At 46.4% G+C, this 24332-nt stretch overlaps 1 long non-coding RNA gene and 1 pseudogene across 4 annotated transcripts in view; both read right to left on the reverse strand.

Annotated features, from left to right (window-relative positions):
* LOC100513893 (uncharacterized) overlaps positions 1-24332 on the reverse strand; it is a 66538-nt gene that overhangs the window by 4183 nt on the left and 38023 nt on the right. For 2 of the 4 annotated variants that reach the window (XR_014832632.1, XR_014832630.1), the window contains exons 3-5: positions 15775-15993; positions 3191-3364; positions 1221-2971 (exon numbers count right to left, since the gene is read on the reverse strand). This is a non-coding gene — a long non-coding RNA (uncharacterized LOC100513893). Of the gene's footprint in view, positions 1-21; positions 420-1220; positions 2972-3190; positions 3365-15774; positions 15994-24332 lie in introns of those variants that run through there. The other 2 variants (XR_014832634.1, XR_014832633.1) reach the window with 2 other exon arrangements.
* Positions 6657-12926, reverse strand: LOC146395386 (glutaredoxin-1 pseudogene; annotated as a pseudogene).

Consider the following 24332-nt stretch of genomic DNA (forward strand, 5'->3'; position numbering starts at 1 on the left):
CCTCCCAAGGCATAAGTTAGCTATTTTTAAAACAGTTTTATTAAGACATGTGTATACCATACAACTCACCTATTTGAAAGTGTACAGTTTGATGGTTTTTAGGATACTTACAGCATCGGGCAACCATCACCACTATCTATATCCGGTACATTTTCATCATTTTAAGAGGAAACCGCTTCCTCATTAGCACGCATTCCCCATTTCTCCCCAATCCTGCCTCCCTGTCTCTCTGGATCTGCCTGTTCCGCATTCTTCATATAGAGAAAAATATACACTATGTGATCCTTTGTGATGGGCTTCTTTTACTTACCTTAATGTTTTCAAGAGCCATCCATATTTGTCTCTGCATTTGTTCTGGCCGTGCCCGTGGCATGGAAACGTTCTCTGGGTCAGGAATGGAACCTGTGTCACAGCAGCCTCTGCAGGGACAATGTTCGATCCTTAACCCACTGAGCCACACGGGGACTCCAGGATCCAACCGTGTTGTAACTGTGTCCATACCTTATTCCTTTCCATTGCCAGATATCCCATCTTACTCATCCATTCATCCGCTGAATGGACATGAGAGTTATTTCCATTTCTGGGCTATTACGAATATATGCTTTCAATCATCTTGGGAACATACTCAGGGGTGGAATACCTCTATGTTTATCCCTTTGAGGAACTGCCAGCCTGTTTTCCAAAGGGACTGCACCACTTTACAGTGGCGCATTAGCTCTTGAGAGCCGGTCAGCTCAGCCAGCAACACAGCTCGTGGAAGAGCCAGCCACCAGGATGCTGGGAGGGCTGGTGAAGGAAGTGGCGGTCCCTGCTCAACAAAAACCTGATTGTTGTAATGTGAATGGAGATTTGATGATATAACAAAGTGTTTCCCTGTTTGTGGTCTGGGAGAGGGTTTTAGTGGCACAGGGACAGGCATTAATCACTAAGAATCCCAAAGTGAGGACATAATGGTCTTTTCATTGTCCGGTCCATCCTCATGATTAGCCAAGGAAGAAAGTCTCAGTGTGACGCTAATATGTCTTTAGCACCTCTCTAATACTTGCAAATCTCCCTTTGGAACCAAGAGGGAGCAGGTCACCCGCTCATCAGAGCCTTCCACGGGCCACACCATTTAGCTAGAATTTAGCATTCTATTTTTTTTTATTATTTTGAAAAATGATTACCGTCCACTTACGGAATATGGCATTGAATTTTTCACTTATAACCATGATACAGTGTTTTCTTTTACATGTTTTATTGACAGTGGAACAAAAAATAAGCCATAGTAATAATCTTACGCGGGCCATGAAGGAATTTAAAAACATTAAAGGCTCTTAGCAGTGTTAACGGCTAAGTATTTTTTGATGTGTTTACAATGGGACACTCCCAGCTTTAAGAATTTTAGACCCAAGCAACTTTGGTCGATATTCACAGCGCTCCTCCTACAGATGAGGAAACTGAGGCTCAGTACCTTGCTCAGATCACACAGATAGCAAGTGGCAGAGCTGTGATTTGCACCCAGGCAGTCGGGACCATGCCTCTTGTTATGAAAGCGGCATGTGAGTGACAGATGCTTGGAAAGCCCAGGATTGGTGATGCATTTGGAGGGCCGCCAGCTCGAAATGGCTTCTGAACTGCCTTTTCCCCACCCCCTTCCCTGGGGTGGGGTCTGCAGGCACCTGGCCTGAACTAAAAGGCCACATTCTTCCCACTACTGTTGAGTGAATCAGGGGCAAGAATTGATGCAGGCTGGGAAAATCCAGCTCCTTCCTGAGAATGTGGAGTGAGTACTGAAAAAGATGTGATCCCCACATGGCACTGAAATATATGTCAAACAGGAGCTGTGAGCATCCGATGGAGCCAGTCTATAAGAAAGAGGAAATGAAGATGTGTGCGGAGAAGCAGTTGAGAGATGGGACCTTCATGGGCTCCCAGGGCTTCCTCTTCTTAGTCCTGGGCCTTCCTGATGCCAAGTCAGGCTCTTAGTCCTGGAGTGTCTGTCTGTGTTCTTTAATAAATGCTCTCCCTTTTTTGGGGGGGGGGGGGCTGCACCCCTAGCACATGGAGGTTCCCAGGCTCTGGGTCAAATCAGAGCTGCGTCTGTGACCTACACCCCAGCTCACGGCAATGCCGGATCCTTAACCCACAGAGTGAAGCCAGGGATTGAACCTGCATTACTCCTGAGCCACGATGGGAACTCCCCCCCTCTCAAGCCAAGCTCGCCAGAGCAGGTTTCTGCTTCTTTTAATGAAAACAAATTTTCATAAGAAATGCAAACGATACATGGATGCAAAAGGGGAAAGTAAGGAAATCAAGATTTACAGGAGGAGCTTTCAGGAAATGAAACGAGTATCCTCAAGAGTAGACCATTCATTCATTCATTCATTCACCCCAGCTAGTATAGGTCGGGCACCTCTCATATGCCAGGCACCCTTGCCAACCCCAGTAACACCAGTGCTGAATGTGACAGAAAGGCCTGCACTCTCAGGCAGCTTCTCTTCTAGGTGAGTCAGGAGATTCCTGAGGTCCATACATGTGCACTGGCAACAGTGAATCACCTTAGATTTTTTTGGTTGGAAAATGATCTGAGTAGGCCTCCATTTTAGGAGAATGACTCTGTTAGACATGTTTATAAGAAGTGGTGAGGACGCTAGGGGCAGGAAAAGGGGCAAGATTCTGATCAGAGATGGAGGAACTCTATGATACAATCTTATCAGAGGCAGCAGAGCAGCAGTAAAATATATGACATGCTTATCCTGTGCCAGGCACTGTCCTAGGGACTTTACTTTCACCATCTCAACGTAGCCTCACAAACCTAAACGTTATGATCCATATTTCAGATAAGTTCTCCAGTTAAAGGAAAAATCAAAATGGAAAGGATAGTCTAACTAGAACTGAACCAGGAGAGCTGAGTGTTGTACATGAAGATCCATGGGATGAAAGACAAAGCAGTCTTCAGAGGGAAATGCATAGCTTCAAATTGCATTTGCTAGAAAAAAAAAAAAGATGTATATACATAAAAGGTAATAAACATTTTAACTCAAGAGATGTGCAAAGAAAAACAAAATAATTTCAAAAAGGAATGAAAAAAAGCAATGAGTAAAGTCAAATGCAAAAACTGGTAAAAAGAGAACCCCCAAAAAGGGGGGGATTGATTATTTCACAGATGAGGAGGCTGTTAAGTAAGTCCTCCAAGGCTGGTACTTACCAAGGGGCAGGGGAACTGAGACTTGAACCTGGATCTCTTTAGACTTCAGGGCATGAGTTCTTAACTACAGTGGGTTTGGGGTATATGGCCTTGCAGATGATGACCAGTCTTCTTTCGTGTAAGTCTGATAGAAAATCCACTTTATTTGACTCCAGATGGCCCCTTCAGCCAGCCCTGGTACACGAGAAATAACTGCTCAGAGAGGGACTCCTAGATGGGGAATTTCACTTTGCTCAGGCAGCCTAATCTGGGGAAGTGACCAGACTGTGACTGCACTTATCAACAGTTCTGCACGAGAAAAGAGCAATTCTAGGTTGTCAGCTGCCTGCTGAACTCATAGGGAGACCAACCTATGAGAAGGTGGTTCTGACTAATTTGGGATTTTCCTAGTTTTAGCACTGAAATTTCCACCTCTGGGGGAACTCCTCAATCCTGAGCAAACTGGGATGGTTGGTCACCTTTAGTAGATTGCCCCCAAGGCTTGGGAATTCCAGAATATTCTGAGGGTAGAGTCCTGAGCATCTGGGCTGGTGGTCCTCAAGGGCAGACTAAGCATGAGCTGCACAGCATCCCTGAAGCACCTGTCACACATGAGGATACCTGGTCTCCTTTCAGACCAGCTAATGAAGGACTGACTGGGGATGTGGCCCAAGAACTGCTTTTTTCCGCAGGGGTTTTAAATGTACGCTTAAGTTTGGAGAACCAAGCCTCTCGAATCACAGAATTCCGAGACGGAGCTTATGGGAACAGTCACTGTGGTCAGGAATGGGGGGTGAAAAGAAGGAAATAGAGAGAAGCTGGGCTTCAGAGATGAGCAGGCACCTGACCTCCCATTTGTCTCTGGATGATCAACAAGCTCTCCAAGCCTCAGTTTTCTTATGTTTTTCAAATGGGAAGAATGCAAGGATATACTGTGTAAACCCCCTAGCATCTGTAAATGCCTGATACATTTCAGTTCCCCCTCCCTAGACTTTGACTGAGAGTCACTGCAAGAAATGGGCATAAAAAGCAATCCGGCACATGGAAAGACTGTTCTTCAGAATATTTTCTCAGCAGGACCCCAATTAAATAAATAAAAACTTCCAGGGACGCGTCTCTCAGAATTTAGCATCTGAACAATAAAGTCTTTCCCCAGGCCCCCCTAAGAATTTGTCCTGTTTCCTTCCAGAGGCTTCCTCTTTATGGCTTTTGCCTCATAGGAATTTCACACACTGAAAACGTAATCATCTTAAAAGTGACTCAAGTAGGATGTTTGTCTAATCCTACTCTTAATGGGCCCAGTAACTGTTGAATTATTCTCATTGTGTATGTATTATTGGTTTTTTAAACCTTTTATTTATTTTTTCTCTTCTTTTTTTTTAGGGCCACACCTGCGGCATATGGAAGGTCGCAGGCTGGGGGTCGAATTGGAGCTGCACCTGTTGGCCTACACCATAGCCAGGGCAACGCTGGATCCTTAACCCACTGAGTGAGGCCAAGGATCGAACCTGCATCCTCATGGATACTAGTCAGGCTCCTAGTCCACTGAGCCATGATGGAAACTCCCTTAAACCTTTTATTTTTAATTGTAATTTTTTTCCTCTTTTTCTGCCAAACCCATGACATATGGAAGTTTCCTGGGCCAGGAATTCAGTCTGAGCTGCAGCAACGCTGGATCCTTAACCCACTGCACAGGGCTGGGGATGGAACCAACGCCTCCACGGAGACAAGCTGGACCATTAACCCACTGTGCCACAGAGGGAAGTCCTAAACCTTTTATTCTGAAGTAACTAGTTTCACAGGAAGTTGCAAGGACAGCAATGAGAGGTCCTATGTCTCCTTCCTCCAGTTGCCCTCTTGGCTCCCATCCGTAACTAAAGGAGCATACCAAAGCCGGGCAATTGACATTGTGACGACGTGTGCATGCAGAGGTCTAGGCCACTGTGTCACATAGGTGACCACCAGCACCATCAAGATACAGCGCCATCGCCCCAGACATCTCCCTTGGGCTACCCTTTCAGTCATACCCTCTCCCCTCCTCCTCCCTGTCCTAACCCCTGGCAACCATTTCCCCATCTGCCATCCTTATAATTCTGTCATTCTAAGAATATTGTATAAATGGAAGCATACAGTGTGACCATTTTTTGGCTGCATCCACGGCACATGGAGGTTCCCAGGCTAGGGGTCTAATTGGAGCTGTGGCTGCCGGCCTACACCACAGCCACAGCGATGCCAGATCTGAGCCGCGTCTGTAACCTACACCCAGCTCAAGGCAACGCTGGATCCTCAACCCACTGAGCGAGGCCAGGGATTGAACCTGTATCCTCATGGATGCTGGTCAGATTCGTTTCTGCTGCGCCGCGACGGGAACTCCCAGTGCCACCTTTTGAGACTGGCTTTTCTTCATTCAAGGCCAGATAACTCAGGACATGGTTTTTAAGACCCTTCCAAGTTGTGAGTACCATCCCTGTCACTGCTGGGTAGTATTCCACATATTATTATTATGTGTATAAGATTATACATATTATTCAAATCATTCTAAGACAAAGGTGAAGATATGAACAGGATGTGTTACCCCAAAAAAGCTACCTGTGACTGTGTGCCAGGCAGTGTTCACATACTGACTCATATAATCCTCAAAACAGCTTTGTGAGGTGGTGGCTATTATTTATCCCCCACCCCCATCCTCTGCATTTTTTTTTTTTTTTTTTTGGCTGCTCCAAGGGCATATGGAAGTTCCCAGGCCAGGAACTGAACCTATGCCTCAGCAGTGACCTGAGCCATGGCAGAGACAACACTGGATCCTTAGCCCACTGCAGCCACAGCGGGAACCCCTTATCTCCTTTGTATAGATAAGGAAAGTGAGGTCCAGAGAGGTTAAGACACTTGCCTAAGGTCACAAAGCCAGGCAGTCTGGTCCAGAGCCCTCTTAACCATGATCCTTACTTGCCTACACTGCTGAGCACCTGCAAACTCATCCTCAGGTCTCCTGGGCACACCCAGTGGGACTGGCTTTGGGTTCGTCAATGCCACAACTTTCCAAGCAAATGGGATTCAACACATTCAGACCAAGTAGTAGGAGTCAAATTCTTCAAGCTTAGTTTCTTAACTAAAGACTCTGTTAATAGGCAGAATTCCCGACACTAAATAATAAAACTTTAGCTACCTTTTGAGATTCACAGCACCAAAGATGAGTGGAAGCAAGATGAAATATATCCATCTTGTGGGTACCACCTGCATTTTTACATAGAATTATGCCAGCTTCAATTTTTACAGTGTCCTTCTAAAAGGCACTATAAATTACGGTAAAATATACATAACATAAAGTTAGCTATTTTAACCATTTTTTGGGAGGGGGGCAAGTTGAGCCACTTTTAATATGGAGTCAGAAGAAAAATATGGTTTTGCCCCCCAAAACCCACTCCCCCCAATTATTTCAGAATTTTAAGTAAACAGTTGCCGCAGCTGGGCGAAGGTAGCCCGGGTCCATCCACCAGGAAGCACTGTCATTATCTGCAGAGCCATCCAGCTCTCAAGGGGGCTATCCGCTTGGGTCTGCTCTGCTGTAATTATTTCGGAGCTCCAACTTGCTCCAGGCGAGTCAAGCGCTCCCCTCTCTCGTGCATGCTCACTAGATCAGTGCATCCACCTATACACTCTTCACCGGTAAAGACCCGAGGTACCATTCTGGCTCCCGCGAGCTGTTGCAGATAATCTTGAATCTCAGTGGTGTCACTGGTGGCTGTGATACTGACAGATTCCAGAGGCCCTTCCTTGAAGGGCAAATGGCTGAGGAGCTTCTGGGTCCTTCCGCAGTGGGGCAGGTGGGCTTGATGAAAACAACCACCTTCTCAGGCTGGATTCTGCTGTTCCAAATGTTTGAGCCATGCTGACAGGTGGCTGCCTCCCGGGAGGAAACCTCAGTTGCAGGTATTGCTCGGGTGTAAAACCTATTTTAACCACTTCTAAGTGAGCGATTCAGCTATATTAATTACATTGACAATGTTGTGCAACCATCACCACTATCTATTTCCAAAATTTTTCATCACTCCAAACAGAAACTCTGTACCCATTAAGCAACGTCCCAATTCCTGTAGCCTCTGGTAAACTCTATTCTGCTTTCTGTTCCTCCGAATTCGTCCCTTCTAGATATTTCCTGTAAGCGGACTCACACCATATTTATCCTTCTCTTCTTTCTATGTCTGACCTCTTTCACGTAATGTTTTTCAAGCTTCATCCATGTTGTAGCCTGTATCAGAACTTCGCTGTTTTTTTTTTTTTTTTGGTTTTTAGGGTTGTATGTGTGGCATATGAAAGAAACCAGACTAGGGGTCCTACCGGAGCTGCAGCTGCCAGCCTGTGCCACAGCCATGGCAATGCAGGATCAGAGTTGAGTCTGCGACCTACACCACAGCTCACGGCAACACCAGATCCTTCACCCACTGAGCGGGACCAGGGATCGAACTTACATCCTCATGGATACTCGGCAGGTTTGTTACCGCTGAGCCACAATGGGAACTCCAGAACTTTGTTCTTTTTTAAGGCTGAATAATATTTTATTGTAGGTCGATTCCACATTTTGTTTATTTATTCATCTGCTGATGGACTGTTAGGTTGTTTCCACTTTCTGGCTCTTGTGAGTAGTACTGCAATGAACACTGGCACACAAGTTTCTGTCTGAGTTCCTGTTTTCAATTCTTTTGGGTTCCATCTAGGAGTAGAATTGCTAGGTCATACAGTAATTCTATGGTTCGCTTTTTGAGGAACTGCCTGATTCAGGTTTTGAACAGCATGTTTCCAAAAGGGAGGAGTAGACAAAGAGAAAGAAACTACACCCAAACCTTACAGCCCAGCTCCGAAGAGGTGTTTTGCAATGATTACGTTTTTCCCCGTCTCCTATCAAGCATTCCATCTATAATTCTGCTACTTAACATTCAGAAAAAAAGACTTAGAAGAACAGAGGCTGGGGTTTTCTTTTTTAAGGCGAGTCTTTTTCTTCAGAAGTCCCAATAAAGTAAAACTTCTCCAGAACTTGAAACTGTATTTTAAACAATGCTTGATCCTCAAGCCAAAATAAGTCTCTCTTTCCGAGTATATATTTTTTTTAAATGTATCTTTTTCAGTATGTATTTTTTTCTTTGTTTGAGGATATATATGAATAATCGCACACGACTGCATGCTACACCAATCTTGGGCAAACCGCTTCAACACATCTCTTTCCTCCAAGATAGGTTTCCTGGAATTTTCAAACTTCCTGGCCAGAGCACAATTAGCGGGTTAGCTTTCCGCACGAGACCTCACTGTATAAAGTAGTCAAGGTACTATTTATCTTAAACGTTCAGCATTTGATTTTGCCACATATGCGACTTTTCTAAGATTGAAACTCAGCCCCCGAGGCACAATCAATTGAGGATAAAATTCTGTAGGAAACTCAAAAATATTTCAGGAATCTTAAATATTCTATTTACAGATAGGGTAAAATACGCTCCTCTCAAGCCGTGGAACCAGAGCATGTGATAAACACAATTCCCTGAAGAGGCAAAAAAAAAGAAAAAAAAAAAAAAATCCCCCTGCCTCTCCCGCCTGTGCACTTTGCACCATGTATGTTTTTGACTTGAAAGCTTCTCCAGACCAGTTCTGAGGAGCAATTGGTTATTTTCTTCTTAACCCCTCAGTTGTGGCAAGACGTTCTTCCCAGTTAAATCAATCTGCTTCAAGAATGTGCTTGCCTGATATTTAATCCCTTAACTGGGAGCCCAGATCGGGTTTCTTGCCAGAACTAGAAATGGCCTCTTTTACAAATTCCCCTTCCTAAGCGGCAAGCTATGATACACCCACATTCGGGGCCAGGAACACCCTATCAGTGTATCTTTAGACAAGAGGAAAGGGCTCCACCTTGTATCATAAATTACAGTAACATCGTTTCCAACCACACAGGAGCAGAAGCAATCTATTTCAGATCTCAGGGATAAAGCAGCAACTTTTGAATAGAACACTGGATGGCCGGCAGTGGCATGGGGATAGACCCGCTCTGGGGAACCTTGATTGTATTTGCCCAGTTTCCGTGGTGAAATACTCCCACTATGGCGATATCACGGAAGGCAGAGTTGAGACTATATGTACAGATCAGCTCTCTAGAGGCTGCCCGAGGGGCTCCAGGATACCACACTCTCAAACTCTCCTTTGACTCAAGACAGAAGAACCTAAATCTCTTGAAACAGCAACATGTGACCCTTTCTTAGAGAAAGTTAAAAAATGAGTTTTTGCTACACCCATTATCTCTGTCTCCATCACAAAATCCCAGGGGCTCTGCTAATTCTTTCCGAGGAACAGAATTTACTGAAATTATTCCGAAGTTAATATTAAACCTCAGCCACTATTCTGATCCAGAGGATAAGCATCCTGAGAAATCAAGTATCTTTTGTATTTAAAAAAAAAAAAAAAAGGCATCTCATTAGTGTCTCCCTGCTGTGGAATTAATCCTATTTAAAAATAATTGTCACATGTACTTTAGAACTTGGAGGTATTTTAACAAAATGTTCTTGTCATGTTGATGTCATTCTAATGACATGTTATTGATATTTTTGTTCTTAAAATGTGGATGTTTCCCAGGAAACTGACCAGTGGGAAGGAAGGTGGGTGGGGAAGTGAAAGTGTGTCAGAAATTGCAAGTTAAGAGTTCTGGTTAACTCTTATGGTTGGCGTTCTAGAGTAACTCAAATTTTCTATGGAAAAAGGGCTTTCTGATTTCCTAGGACAAAAAAAATTTTTTTTTTCTTTGGGATCCTTTACCCTTCCTGAGCAGGGCTCGGGCAAATCTCTGTGTAATATTTATGCAGCCTTTTCCACCAAGAATTGGTGCTACTGATTTGCTCTCCTTACTCCATCAGGCTGGGCTCTTCCTCAAGTAGTCGGTTTCTTTATCTCTTTCACACGCTCCCCGGCTCAGAAAAGGACTTGGATTTGTTTATGGAGTGAGTGACATGAACTTTTTTTTTTAGGGCTGTACCCGAAGCATATGGAGGTTCCCAGGTTAGCCTACACCACAGCCACAGCAACGCGGGATCTGAGCCACATCTGCAACCTACACCACAGCTCACGGCAACGCCGGATCCTTAACCCACTGAGCAAGGCCAGGGATCGAACCCGCATCCTCATGGATCCTAGTCGGGTTTGTTAGCCGCTGAGCCGTGAAGGGATCTCTGACATGAACTATTTTTAAATTCCAAAGCGACCATCAAGATGCAAATGGAATCATCTTTTTCATGAATTCATCCTACGCAACCGAGCCCCCTTGAAGTCCACTGCCACTACGGGTTTATGCAGAAGCCAACTCTATCAAAAGTTGCGTAAGAGGCGGTGGTTTTTGTAAATGTCTTAAGCAAACAACAAGGTGTCATCGTCATGCAGGTTAGTTAAGGTGGTAGGTTAGTAGTGTGGGCAAAGAGCCAGGAACCTGGGGTTGCATCATAGCTTTGTCACTCACCCCTGAGAAAGGCGTTTCATGGGTTTGAGTGTTGGCTGTTCATCTATAAGCTGGGATCATATCTGATGTTTAAGGATATCGTAAAGATGAAATGAGATAATGTATGTAGAAAATCTAATGGGCGGCCTGGTCCAGAGGAAGCTTCATTCAAGAAACGTTTCTGTCCCTGCCGTTTTTCCTCCTCCTGACACCTATCCTTTTTTCTCCAGCTGTTTAAAAAAAATTGTGGTTAAACATCCATAAATAGAGCTTACCGTGTGAGCCACTGCAAGTGTACAGTTCGGTGACAGTAAATGCATTCACGCTGCTGTACAGCCACAATCATCAGCCATCTCCAAAGCTTTTCAGCACCCCAAACGGAAACGCTGTACCCATTAACCAGCACCTTCTCGTTCTCCACCCCCCCACCCCTGCCATCCTCAGCTCCTGCAACTGCCATTCTACTTTCTGTCTCTATGAATTCGACTGCTTTTGGTCTCTCCTGTAAGTGGCATCACACATTATTTGTCCTTTTGTATCTGGCTTATTTCTCCCGTCTTCGAAGTTCATCCATGCTGTTGCATGTGTCTGAATTTCAGTCATTAACAAAAAGAGCATTTATTATTTATTTATTTATGGCCATGCCCAGAGCATGTGAAAGCTTCCGGAGCCAGGGATGGAACCCAAGCCACAGCCGTGACAGCACCAGAGCCTTAACCCCCGGTGTCGCCAGGGGCACTCCCGAATGTCATTCCTCTTTAAGGCTAGTAGCCCACCTTTTACTCATCTGTCCAACCGTGGCTGGGCGTGGGTTGCTTCTACCTTTCGGCTCTTACGAAGAGCACTGCCCTAAGCACTGGTGTAGAAGCATCCACTGCCCCTTTCAAGTGTGTCTCCCAGTCCTGGGCTCCATTTTCACCCTGAACACTGATGGCACATGTTCTAGAACAGCTCCAAACCTCCTTCCTCCAACAGTCCTTCCCCATACCCTCCATCTAAGAGAGGCCCCAGCTCTTTCCCTATAGCCATCCACTCAGCTGTATTTTTCTCGTGAATTATCATCACCTTATACCTTAGATGGAGATCTGTTTATTATCTGCCTCCAGGCAGTACATACGAATTCCAGGACTGTAGGGATTGGCCTTGGCTCTATGCCAGCTCTTAAGAGCATGCCCGGCATATAGTCGGTGCTCAATAAAAACGTGCTGAGTGTTCAAATGACCCCTGGCAGCCTTCCCTCTGCCTGTCTACCACCTACTCCACTTGGACCACCGCTAGGGGCACGACCTAGTTTAAGCAGCACGTCTGTAGGGCAGGTAGGAAAAGCCGCCAACTTTGCCCCAGATCGACTGGATAAAAACCCCTGTGCCATCACATCTGCAGCCAGAAGTGTGAGCCAAGCTCTTGAGTCCTTGGGCATCTCAAGTGTCCAGGTGGAGAATCACTGACTCTCTACCTGCCCCTCCCAGGATTTGGTCTGACACATGACCTTGATCCCCAAGGTCCAGAGCCAGCTCTGACTCACCTTTAAGGCAAGTAAGGCTTCGGCAAGGACAGCACAGGACACGCCTCAGTCTTATTTCAAAACAAAGTGACCTCATCCCTTGCTCTAGATCATGGAGTCTGGAGGCTCAGCTGCTGCCTGCTTCATGCCCCACGTGCTCATCTGGAGAACTTTTTCTTCCCTCTTTCTCTCTTCCTTTCCTGTTCCTGAGGTTTCACAAAGACCTTCCGGTTCCTTATGTCCAGATGGGCAGCAGCCAGCCGAGGGACAACCCTGCTGGCACTGAGCTAAGCAGAGAGCCCCAGGGAGCAGGCTGGAACTGGGAAGTGACCCCAGGGCACGTCACTCAGCCACTCATTCTGACTGAGGTCAAAGGGGACAAAACGAATGTCCAGTGCCAACTCCAAGTGTATTATTTGTCAGCATTCCTACTAGTTTATGCAGATTAGAAACAAACCATCTACCCACTCCCCAACTTGCTATCGTATCTTGGACTAGTCCCTGAACGCTTCTGGGCTTTGGGGTCCTCATTTCTAGAATAAAGCAGCTGGATTAACAACCACTTCTCCCCCAGAAGGCGTGGGTCTCCAGGTCAAGCCAGGTGGCTGGGTTCCCACCTTTGCTCTGACAGTCTCAGCATGGAGGCTGCAAGAAGTCCCAGATCCTCTCAGAAACACTGGAAGCCAAGACCTCCAGCATCTCAGAGATGGGAGAATGAGAGGGGCAGCTTACCTGGTTCTCAGCAGGGGATTTTGTCCCCAGGGACCCTTGGTGACATCTGGAGACATTTTGGTTGTTCCAACACTTCTGGCATCCAGTGGGTAGAGGCCAGGGATGCTGCTGAGTATCCTCCAGTGCACAGGACGGTCCCCCTCCACAGAGAATGGTCCAGCCCCCAGTGCCAACAGGGCTGAGGATGAGAAACTGCCTGGCCATGGGCCTGGATGGCCGCAAACGTTCCTTAGAGGAACTAAAGCCCAGGCCAGGACTCCTGCACTGTCTCTCCCCTAAACCAAGATGCTCACCTCTCCCTGCCTTCCTGAGGCCCCTGCTTGTTAACCCACTCAAGCCTATCAGGTTCAGCTGTGATTTGCTCATGTCATTTGCCCATTCCCCAGCCATTTACCCACTGTGCTGTAGGCACGGGGGAAAGAGTAAGCGTCACAGGGGGCACTGCCCTGGGGCCTCATTAACCCTCCACCCCAATGCAAGTCAAAAGAACAAGGAGGTGGAGTCCCCCCACGGCCCAGGGGTGTGGGGGAGCCAGGGCTCCCCAGCAGGACCACTGTGCTCTTCCCTGCGGGCTGTGCAGGTGCCTCCCAGGGCTCACACGGGAATGATGGGGAATTTGGACCCGGGGTGGGTGACGCGTTTGGAATGCCACCAGCTCACAGCGACTCCAGAGCTGCCTTCCCCTCCCGCCGCCTCCCTCCATGGAGCAGGTCCCCAGGCACCTGGCTTGACTTGGAGACCCTGCTCCTCTGCCTACTCTGGACTGAAAGGGGCAGGTGAGAAGTGCAGACTCTGCAGAAAACTGCAGGGGAGCTGGGATGGGGGATTTAGCGCGAGAACCCCCAAACCCTTCCACCCATCCTGGGCTTGTCAGTTTCCTCAGAGGCCTCTGCTCCTTTCTCCTTGCTCTCCTCCCCTCTCCCACAGGCCTGGGGCCCCTGACTCTGCTCTCCTTTCCCTTCCTTCCTTCCTTCCTTCCTTCTTTGTTTCTTTCTTTCCCTCTGCATCTGCAGCATGCTGAAGTTCCCAGGCCAGGGATCGAACCTGCGCCACAGCAGGGACCACCTGGATCCTTAACCCGCTGGGCCACCAGAGAATTTTTTTGTTTTCCCTTTTTAGGGCCGCACCTGCGGCATCTGGAAGTTTCCAGGCTAGGGGCTGAATCAGAGCTGCAGCTGCCAGCCTATGCCACAGGCATGGCAATACTGGATCTGAGTCACATCTGCAACCTACACTGCAGCTTGCGGCCAGGCTGGATCCTTAAGCCACTGAATGAGACTAGGGATCGAACCCTTATCCTCACAGAGACAACATCAGGTCCTTAACCCACTGAGCCACAATGGGAACTCCAGAACTCCTTTTTAAAATTCAATTTATTTATTTTCTACTTTTTTGGCTGTACCCACAGCATGCAGAGGTTCCTGGGCCAGGGATCAAACCCATGCCACAGCAGCGACAACACCAGATCCTTAACCCACTGAGCCATAGGGGACTTCGGCTCATTCCTTTTTTTTCTCCCTCCATTCTCCTCCCCAGTCTCTGACTCCAGAAGAGAGATGAGCTTCCTTTATAGCCTGTGGGGAGTCAGTTTCTTTAGGGGATATTTGGAGTCATCTTTAGTCCCCACTTCCCAGACTCCCCCCGCACCCAACCCTGGTCCGTCTGCTTTTCCAGCAGGTATATTTCCTCTTGGTTCCCTCTGCACCATTCCCTAGATCCCATTTGAGTCTGGCAAAATCTTCCTTGGCCAACCCCCAACTCCCGGGCAGCCTGAGGATGCCATGGAACTCTCTGGAAGCCTAGCCATTCCTTCTGCAGCAGGGCAGCCTAGCGTGTGGGATGTGGGCTCTGGAGCCGGACGGCCCAAACATGTGTCCTGACCACCATTTCCTAGCTGTGTGACCTTGGAGGCACTACTTGCCCTCCCTGTTGCCTTATCTGTAAAATGGACACAATAACTGTCCCTGCCTCTTTAAGGTTGTTATGAAGGTTTAACCACGTGAATCCATGTGAAATGCTCCCGACAGCTCTGGCTCGTAAGGGCTTGATACTGTTAACAAGCACCTTTCCCCTTTCGGGGGGCACCCGGCAGAGTGAAGAGCCCCTGGCCTCCTGCCCCACGAAGCATCCACTGCTGTGTTTGTTTGGAGCTACCGAGGCGCTCCACCCACGGCTGCTTCTCCTGATTCATCCATTCCGAGTTTCATCTCATTTGATCTTTATGCCCCAGCTGGACAAGGGAGGGCCTGCATGTGGAAGCTTTGCAGGAAATGGAGCCCCTTCTCTCAAGAAGTAAAACAAAAGTCATGAAAACCGACGATCTAGATCCTAATTTGGCCCAAAGTCGTTTTGTTCAAACTTCACGGGCAGGGCCGTCTTCCCAGGTGTATGGCCCGTGACAACACCAGATCCTTAACCCGCTAAGCCACAGGAGAACTCCCACATTTTCATTTTGTCCTGGGCGCGACCAATTACAAAGCCATTCACAAGGCTGGCTGGCACAGTTATCTAGTCCTCTCAAAAATTGCTTAACAGCATCTAAAAATCAGGAGCCTTTTTTTCCCCTATGGAAATCTAGCTCCTCTGAAGATACCAGCCAGCCTGGCAATGGTATCTAAAACCAGTCTAGGAGTTCCCACCATGGCTTGGCAGAAATGAATCTGACTAGTATCCATGAGGATGAAGGTTCGATCCCCAGCCTTGCTCAGTGGGTTAAGGAGCCAGCATCACCTTGAGCTATGGTATAGGTCACAGACGCAGCTTGAATCAGCAGGTGCAGCTCCGATTTGACCCGTAGGCTGGTAACCTCCATATGCTGCGGGTGTGGCCCCCCAAAGAAAACGAACAAACAAATAAATAAATAAAACCAGCCCAAGCTGGTTTCTCGGCAGAGCAAAAAATTACCTGGAGCCGAGCCTCATCCGCCTCCAAGCTCCGTTGTCTGCACTCCTCACTCGCTGTCTGCGCCTGTGGGCTTGGGGGCTGGTGCCGTCAGACTTACTCTCCGCAATGCCCACCAGACCCGCCCTGCAGGACCGAACAGGGTGCCGACCGGTGGCTTCTCCCCAGACCCAGAACTGCCTTCCTTGTGGTCCATGACTGGGCTGGTCTGTTGGCTATTACCTGTTTTTGAGGAGGTGAGCACAGAAATGGAGTCAATCCTACGAAATTTTAATAGGAATTTGATTAACTTTGTGTCTACTGAATCTGATGAAAAGGTGGGTTTATGCTTTTTTTGGTTTGTTTTTGGCCACACCTGCAGCATGTGGAAGTTCCTGGGCCAGGGACTGAACTCACACCACAGCAGTGACCTGAACCGCTGCAGTGATGATGCCAGGTCCTTACTCACTGTGCCACAAGGGAACTCCTGTCTTTGCTTTTTGGGTTTCATTTTTCTAATACTTCTTTTCTATTGTATTTTATGAAGGTGTCTGTCTGTGACAGGCTGGTTCTGCAGCTCAGCTACTGAATTCTGGATCTTTTCCTGCATCACCCTTCTGACTTTCCACCCAGGCTCCCTGCCTCCTTTCTAGCTACAGGCAGAAATAGGTTTATACGCACGCAACAAACAAACAAACGAAACAAAAATCTCCTATAGATTGAGATCGACTAGATTCCATGACCTCGAGTGACAGTTTCAAAGCTTGAGGTAGGTAATGTTATCCCCATTTAATGGATGGGGAGATCGAGCCTGAGAGAGACTAAGTCACTTGTCTATATTTACTACAAAATAGACTCTGTGAATAGACACTGCAGCAGGAGCCAGAAGCCCAAGTTTCAACTCCCTTGAAACTGTAAAAGAATCCAGTTTTCCTTTCCTTTCTTTTCTTTCTTTTTTTTTTTCTTTTGTCTTTTTAGGGCCAGATCTGAGGCATATGGATGGTCCCAGGCTGGGGTCTAATTGGAGCTACAGCTGCCAGCCTAAGCCACAGCCATGGCAATGCAGGATCTGAGCCGTGTTTGTGACCTACACCACGGCTCAAGGCAACGCTGGATCCTTAACCCACTGAGTGAGGCCAGGGATCAAACCTGCAACCTCATGGTTCCTAGTTGGCTTCGTTTCCAGTGCACCACGACAGGAACTCCAGAATCCAGTTTTCTTAAAATGTCTGTTGAATGTACTCTCCTCGCTTTGGTTTTCACACGTACAAAAGGATCCTGGGAGACTGATGGGAGTCGTAGAATATAAGGTTACGGGAGGAGAATCTGGATTTAGTCGGCTCAAGTTTAGACTCACTTTTGCCACTAAGTAGTTGTGATCTGGAGCAAGCCACCAACCCTTGCAAAGCCTCAGTTCCTTCATCTGTAAAGTGGGGATGAGTTCCCACACACAGGGTGGTTGGAAGCTTCCAGCAGTGCTTAGGATAGTGCCTTGCAAATAGCAGACACTCAATAAAACCTGGCTATTAGCATCAAAAATCCTGCTTGGAACATAACAAAAATACTCAAATACAATCCTGGTAGGAATTTAGGAACATCAGTATTTAAGGTAGCACATCTATTTACTCTTCCATCTGTCCATTCGTTTCCCCCCCAACCCCCACCAGCAAACACCAGTTCATCTCTACTCCAAGTGTTAAGCTGCTTTAGGCCCTGGGGATGAAGGCGAGACAAAACAAAGGCTCGCTCTCATCCTGCCCATGATGAAATCACCATCTAGTTCGGAAGGGAGCCTGCTTCAAACACGTAAACAAGAAATAAGTAAGGTAATTTGTGAGTAATAAGTGCTACGAGAAAATGAGACAAGGTGACTAACTGATCTGCTGTAGGCGTTTTTTTTGGTTGGTTTTTTTGTTTTGTTTTGTTTTGGCTGCCCCTGCAGCCAAAAACTCCCTGGAACTTCCTGTGCCAGGGATTGAACCTGCGCCACAGCAGCAACAACTCTGGATCCTTAACCTGCTGACCCACCAGGGAACTCTTCCTGTATTTTAAATGTGTCATTGTTGTCATACACTGCAAAACGAGTGTTTTAAATGTTTCAGTAACTTATTTGAAAATACTCGCCTTCTTTTGTAATTGTGTATTTGCAAGTTAAATATTGGTAAATATTGAAAAACTGGATTCTTTTACAGTTTCAAGGGAATTGAAACTTGGGCTTCTGGCTTCTGCTTCAGTGTCTATTCAAAGAGTCTATTTTGTAAATATAGATCTTTTACTTTCCGTATTTAAAAACGTGATCCAGAGGAGTTCCTGCAGTGGCCTGGATGACTGCTGGAGGTGCGGGTTTGATCCCTGGGACAGTGGGTTAAAGGATCCTTTGATGCCACAGCTACAGCGTAGATTGCAGCTTTAGCTTGGCTTCAATCCCTGGCCTGGGAACATCGCTATGCCGCCGGTGCAGGCATAAAAAAATACAAATAGGAGTTCCCGTCATAGCTCAGTGGTTAACAAATCTGACTGGGAACCATGAGGTTTCGGGTTCGATCCCTGACCTTGCTCAGTGGGTTAAGGATCCGGCGTTGCGTGAGCTGTGGTGTAGGTCGCAGATGTGGCTGGGATCCCGAGTTGCTGTGGCTCTGGTGTGGGCTGGCAGCTACAGCTCCGATTAGACCCCTAGCCTGGGAACCTCCATATGCCACGGGAGCGACCCAGAAAAGGCAAAAAGACAAAAACAAAACAAAACAACAACAACAGAAAACAAATAAAAAATGATCCCCACTGAGAAGGGGTCTATGTCTGTCAAACGGCCTGTGGCACTGAAACGTGTCGAGAACCTCTGCGTTTAGTGTGCATCTCAGATGAGTGGGGAATCAATTTTGCCAGGCATGGCACCACATCTTTGAGCATCGCTGAAACTGGTGAATATGACCCCCTGCCAGTGCCCAGGCATGAACCAATGTCCTAGCTGCTTTCAAAATCAAGGCATTTCCTTTTCTTCCGACCCTTCCTATTGGCCGAGAATGGAGCCAATGATAAAATGGTACTGACCAATGGTCACTGATTGGAGGAGGCCAAAGAGACCAAGACTGTACAATGGGATGTTCAGGATCGGATCCTGGAACAAGAAGGATCTTAGCGGTAGTTTAGTGAAGAGTATTGCATCAATGTCAAATTTCTTCATTTAATAAAGGAACTATGGCCTGTAAGGTGTTAATAGTTGGGGAAGTTGGATTAAAGCTATAGGGGGACTCTTTGTACTATCTGTGCAGCCCTTTGTAAATCTCAAATTATTTCTATATACAAATAGAGACGGGGGTAGAAATCAGTCCGATTTAAACTGTTTTCCAACCTCCACCAAGTATGATAATTGTACATTTTATTGGTGGGGGTATTACTTAACCTTTTAAATACCCTACTTATTAAAAAAAATCAATACTTGCCGTGATGCAGAAGCTACGAAAGGGTGTGGAATCTCCTTCTAAACCCTATTTCAAGTGACCCAGATCTTGCGTGGGAGAAAAACCTGTGTTACGAATTTCTGCCATATCTGTCTGGAGTTACTCTATGAATATGCAAGTGATCCCTGTGCTGCGTATATTCGTGTTTATTTAGCAATGTATTTTGCAGATTGCTTCACATCAGTGAAGTACTTCCTCGTTCTTCTTATTGCTGCATAGTATTCCGTTTAATTAATTCCCATAACCTGTCTGCCATGGAGGAGCATTTAAATCATTTCCGCTCCCTTGCTCTGACAAACAGTGCTGCAATACATAGGCTTGTACATGTACGCGTACATGTGCAGAATACATTCCTAGGAGTTACAGCTTACATTTTAGGGGAAAGGAAAAGCAAATCTCAGCCGAATGTTCTCATTTAAGACTTGAGAGAGGATAAAACATATTCTTGAGCGGCAGTATTCTTTTTTTTTTTTTTCCCCAATGCCATGTTCAAGGAAAGGCTTCATTCTCTAGAACAACAGAGGTAAGAGGGCCGGCTTCAGATAGCTAATCTGGCAATTAAAAACCTCCCGAAAGCAGAGAGGCAGACAATTGCACCAACAGAGTTTAAACACTTGAGAAATGACTTGAAAATAATTGGGATTTGTAGCCATCTGGCTGGTTCTTTCTTTCAAGAAGCATCATGTTTATTTCTCCGAGGTACCAGGAGAGCTTCACGTGGGCATCGGCAACAACAGCACGCTCCCTGGTCATTCCTGGGGCTGGAGCAGGAGGTGGGGCTGTTTCTCTTAAAGCCCTCACATTCGTGTCTGGGCTGCCAGGGCCTCAAAGAAAGATGCCTCCGTGCTCTTTCTTTTGTCCACCAATGGAAGAAGTGAGCTTGTTTTGCTTGTTAGCTTTCTAAAATGTTCTTAAAAATCTTTTGATGGCTTGTGAAATCCAATTTTTCATTTCACGTGGAAAGATAAGACTATATCATCAGCTCATGAGCTTTTTACCTCAGTCCCAGCTAGGAATAAGTATGCTGCCACCAGAAGATGTACTGAAATTAGTAATGATAGTAAAATTATTTGTCATTAGGTAGGTAAAATATCTACCATGTCTTGAGAATTTCTTGTTTTACAGTATTGCCATTTAATTCTACAATGATCTTTATAAAATTGTTATTATATATATGTTCCAGAAAGAAAACAGAGGTCTGATTTAACAGGGGCTAAGTTATGCGTAAATTCCCACAGCTAGTAAATAGAGAAGCTGGAGCTGGCTCCAAAGCAATGCCATGGAATATACTATAGCAGTGATTCTCAACCCCTGGGTGATGTGGCCCCCTAGCAAACACTTGACAACGTTTGAAGACATTTTTGGTTGTCGCAGTGGGTGGAGGGGGGATTTAGCGCTGGCAACTAGTGGGCAGATGCCAGGTATGTTGCTAACATCCTACAGTGCACAGGACAGCCCCCTGCAACAAAGACTTTCCAGCCCAAATTGTCAAAACTGCTGCGTTTGATAAATCCTGTGCTATATGGACAGGCAGTTCAATCCAAAGCATTTCCCTCCACCCCCACCCTGCTCTGAGGCATACAGAAGTTCCTGGGCCAGGGATCAAATCTGAGCTGCAGCTGTGATCTATACTGCAGGTGTGGCAGTGCTGGAGTCTTAAGCCACTGTGCCAGGCCAGGGACCAAACCTGCATCCCAGAGCTCCAGAAATACCGCTGATCCTGCTGTGCCATAGCAGGAACTCCCGTCCAAAGCATTTTAGACTGATTTGTATCTTCTATTTTTCTGGGGGCCATAAATTCAAATTAAACACAGTGTGATCAACATTATAAAATTGGAATTGTATGCATTTAAAATAATGGGATTGAAAATATTAAAAATGCCTGATCACAAAATTCCATAGGTAGTGCATTTGTTCTCGAATCACAAATTTGTCAAGAAACACAATTTTGGGGCTATCAGGCTGAGTGAGCTATAAACTGTATATGGTACAGGCAGATGACAATGCCGGTAAATTGGCAAACAAATGTTTTGATTTATGAGTTATTCAGGCGCAAATCCATTGTAAAAAATATGTCTGCTGTGTATTGAGAACTGAATGTAAGAATGGAGTGTGGATTTTTATGTGCCTGGAGGTACGTAAATATTTTTGATTTATCTCCATCTATAGAGATTTGCTATAAAATATTCTTTAACCAATACTCTAGGAGTTGTGCATAATTCGTCACAGAATTTATTCCTCAGATAATTTGCACTCATCAAACTCGTAATTATCCCAACAAATAGGAAGTTGCCTTTGAATGAGACTATTTCCATAGCATACAAAGCTGGATAATTTTAGATTGTTCCCATGTCTGAGGCCTTGGGAACGTCTGTGGGCATCTGGAGGCGAAAAGTACGTTTATTCTTTAGTGAGAATGATTGCCATTGTCGTGAGAGATGCTGGAAGATGACACTGAAGGGCTCAGACCTTGCAGCAGGTGCCCGTGGAAACGCCTCTTCCATCTCAGACGTTCCTTGAATGGTTTCTGCGAGTTGGAGCAACAGCAGGAGTGACGGAGACCCGGAAACCATGGTGGCGCACTGCTGACGGGCTCACCTGGTATATTTGGGCCTATTCTCTTCTCAGCAGATGAGTCACAGTGTGGTACAATGTGTTTTTCCGAAGGTAAGAAAGGGAGACTGTACAACAGGGCTTGGCAAACTTTTCTATAAAGGGCCAGATATTCCCTACTTTAGGCTTCGTGGGCCAGATGGCCTCTGCTGCAACTACTAAACCCTGCCCTGGTGGTGTGAAAGCAGCCACAGAGGATGGATACCCCAACGAGCTTTGTTTCCCAACAAAGCTTTCCTTACAAAAGCAGGCAGGGACCTAGTTTGTTAACCCCTGGAGTAAAGCATAAATATTTAAAAATAGAGATAGGAACAGACAGGTATAAACAGATACTTGAAGTGTGGCAGAGACTATCAACCCCCCCCCCCCATTTCTTTAAAGACAGCTTCTTCTTTAAAAATAGCTTCTTTAAAAACAGCTTCCATACTGCTGGGGCCAGCAATGTCTCCTGTTCAGTGTATCTATATCTCAGTCTCTCTTGCCAAAAGGAGAGATTTTTGGGGGTGGGGTGGGTGGCTGTGCCTGTGGCACGCAGAAGTTCCTGGGCCAGGGAGGGATTGAACCTGAGCCACGGCAATGACAGCACCAGATCCTTAACCCACTGTACTACCAGGGAATTCCAGGAGTGATTTTTGAAGTGAGAGCAGAAAATACAGATGCGTCTGGGAATGCTCTACAAAGAGGCTTTACCTAACTAGGCAGATGTTATTTTTGCATTTCACCTTTCTCTCTTTCATGCCTGGAATGTGAGAATGATTGCTGGAGCTCAAGTGGCCATTTTGTGGTTAAGAGGGCAAGTCCAAGAACATGTCAGAAACCTCAGCCTTTACCTCCTTAAGCCAATGAACCAAAGCCAGCAGTAGCCGACCTCTGAACTTCCTGTTGTAAGGAAGGAACATCCCTTATGTACACTTAAGCCACTGGTGAAATTGGGTCTCTACTTGCGGCATAACCAGAATTATGATATGCTGATAACAGATGTATAGTGCAGCTTACAAATACTTGAAGTCGTATCAGGCTAAGGCTATTTTAACTATGAATAAGCAGTATTTACAACTCAAGACTGTGCCCATCCGGATCTGATAATAGCCAGTCCTGAAACGAATACTGATCTTAGATAATTGCTCTCTTTACACTTCAGTTTCCTCCCCTGGAAAACAGGAGTAATAATATTACATGACTTCATGGTATAGCTGAAAGACTTAAATACGATCATGCATGTGAAAAGAGACTGGCACACAGTAAGTACTCAAAGAGCATTCACCATTACTGTTACTGTTACTTTTATAATTTTGTTGATCTGGTGAATGTTCACGTCTTTGAAACAGGGATGTGGATGAGAACAGCTGGGGGATGATGTTTTCTCCCACCCTCCCGTTTCAAGTGTCCCTTTTATTACGAGAACAATACATGGAAATCCACCCACAATCTCGGGGTTTTTAAGAGGTATTGTATGTGTGACAGATTGCTAGGTTCTGGGATTTTCAAGATGAATGAGACAGTTCCTGTCTTCAGTGGGCAGGGGCAGCCTGGCCAACGCTGAGATATAATTGTTGGGTGGACGACAGAAATATGAATGGGCTGTAGCGAGGAGACACAAAGAAGTGTTCAGTTCTGCATCGCTGAGTGGCAAGAGTCTAAACATACAGGGAAGCAGGAATCTCAAATGTGAGTCAGGGAGAGGGTGGTTACTGATACGATGCTGTTAAGTACTGATGCTGCTAAGAATAGGAAGAATTGAAAACGCAGAGATGATGTGTTAGATATTTTCATTGCTTCCTCGCTGTCTACCCTCCGCCCACCTCCGCCCCCCACCCAGACTCTGTGAGTGCCTTTCTGGACGGTGTTTATTAACAGCCTCTCCTGCTGTCCGGTATCTACTCGAGCCAATGGTAAGGCACCTGCCGAGGATGGCGGCGAGGGGGACAGTGACGTTGGGGTGTTGACCTCCCTAGTGTTCTTCCTGCTCCAGGCTGCCTGCTCCGCTCTAGGGAGGCCCCAGCTCCTATCGGGGGGTTTTCTCCCACTGCAGTTTCTTCAGGTTCTGGTGGCCACAACCTGCCTTTTCTTTTCATTTTTTGTCTTTTTAGGGCTGCACCTGCCGCATATGGAGGATCCCAGGCTAGGGGTCGAATCGGAGCTGTAGCTGCCGGCCTACACCACAGCTCACAGCAACACCAGATCCTTAATCCACTGAGCAAGGCCAGGGACTGAACCCGCGTCCTCATGGATACTAGTTGGGTTCGCTGACCGCTCAGCCACGACGGGAACTCCTGCCTTTGCCTTTTCTGGCCACGGGCAGCATCAGCTCCAAGCTTGTGTACTCGCCTCTGGGCGTTCACCATCTCTTGTTCGTTTCTCTTAACCCTGCTCTCATCTTTGAAAACCCTCCCTTTGTTCAACGGCCCTTGGATACCTCCTCTGTTTCAGGATGGAAACTATTTCCTGCTGGGATCCTGACTGACAAACTCGATCGCCAACAAGAGTAAGCTACGAGTGAAGCAGGCCAAG

This window comes from Sus scrofa, chromosome 17 (assembly GCF_054392235.1).
Source record: "Sus scrofa isolate SSC_HxYL_T2T_F1_AM1 chromosome 17, Sscrofa_HxYL_maternal_Yorkshire_Landrace_v2.0, whole genome shotgun sequence".
Classification (NCBI taxonomy): domain Eukaryota; kingdom Metazoa; phylum Chordata; class Mammalia; order Artiodactyla; family Suidae; genus Sus; species Sus scrofa.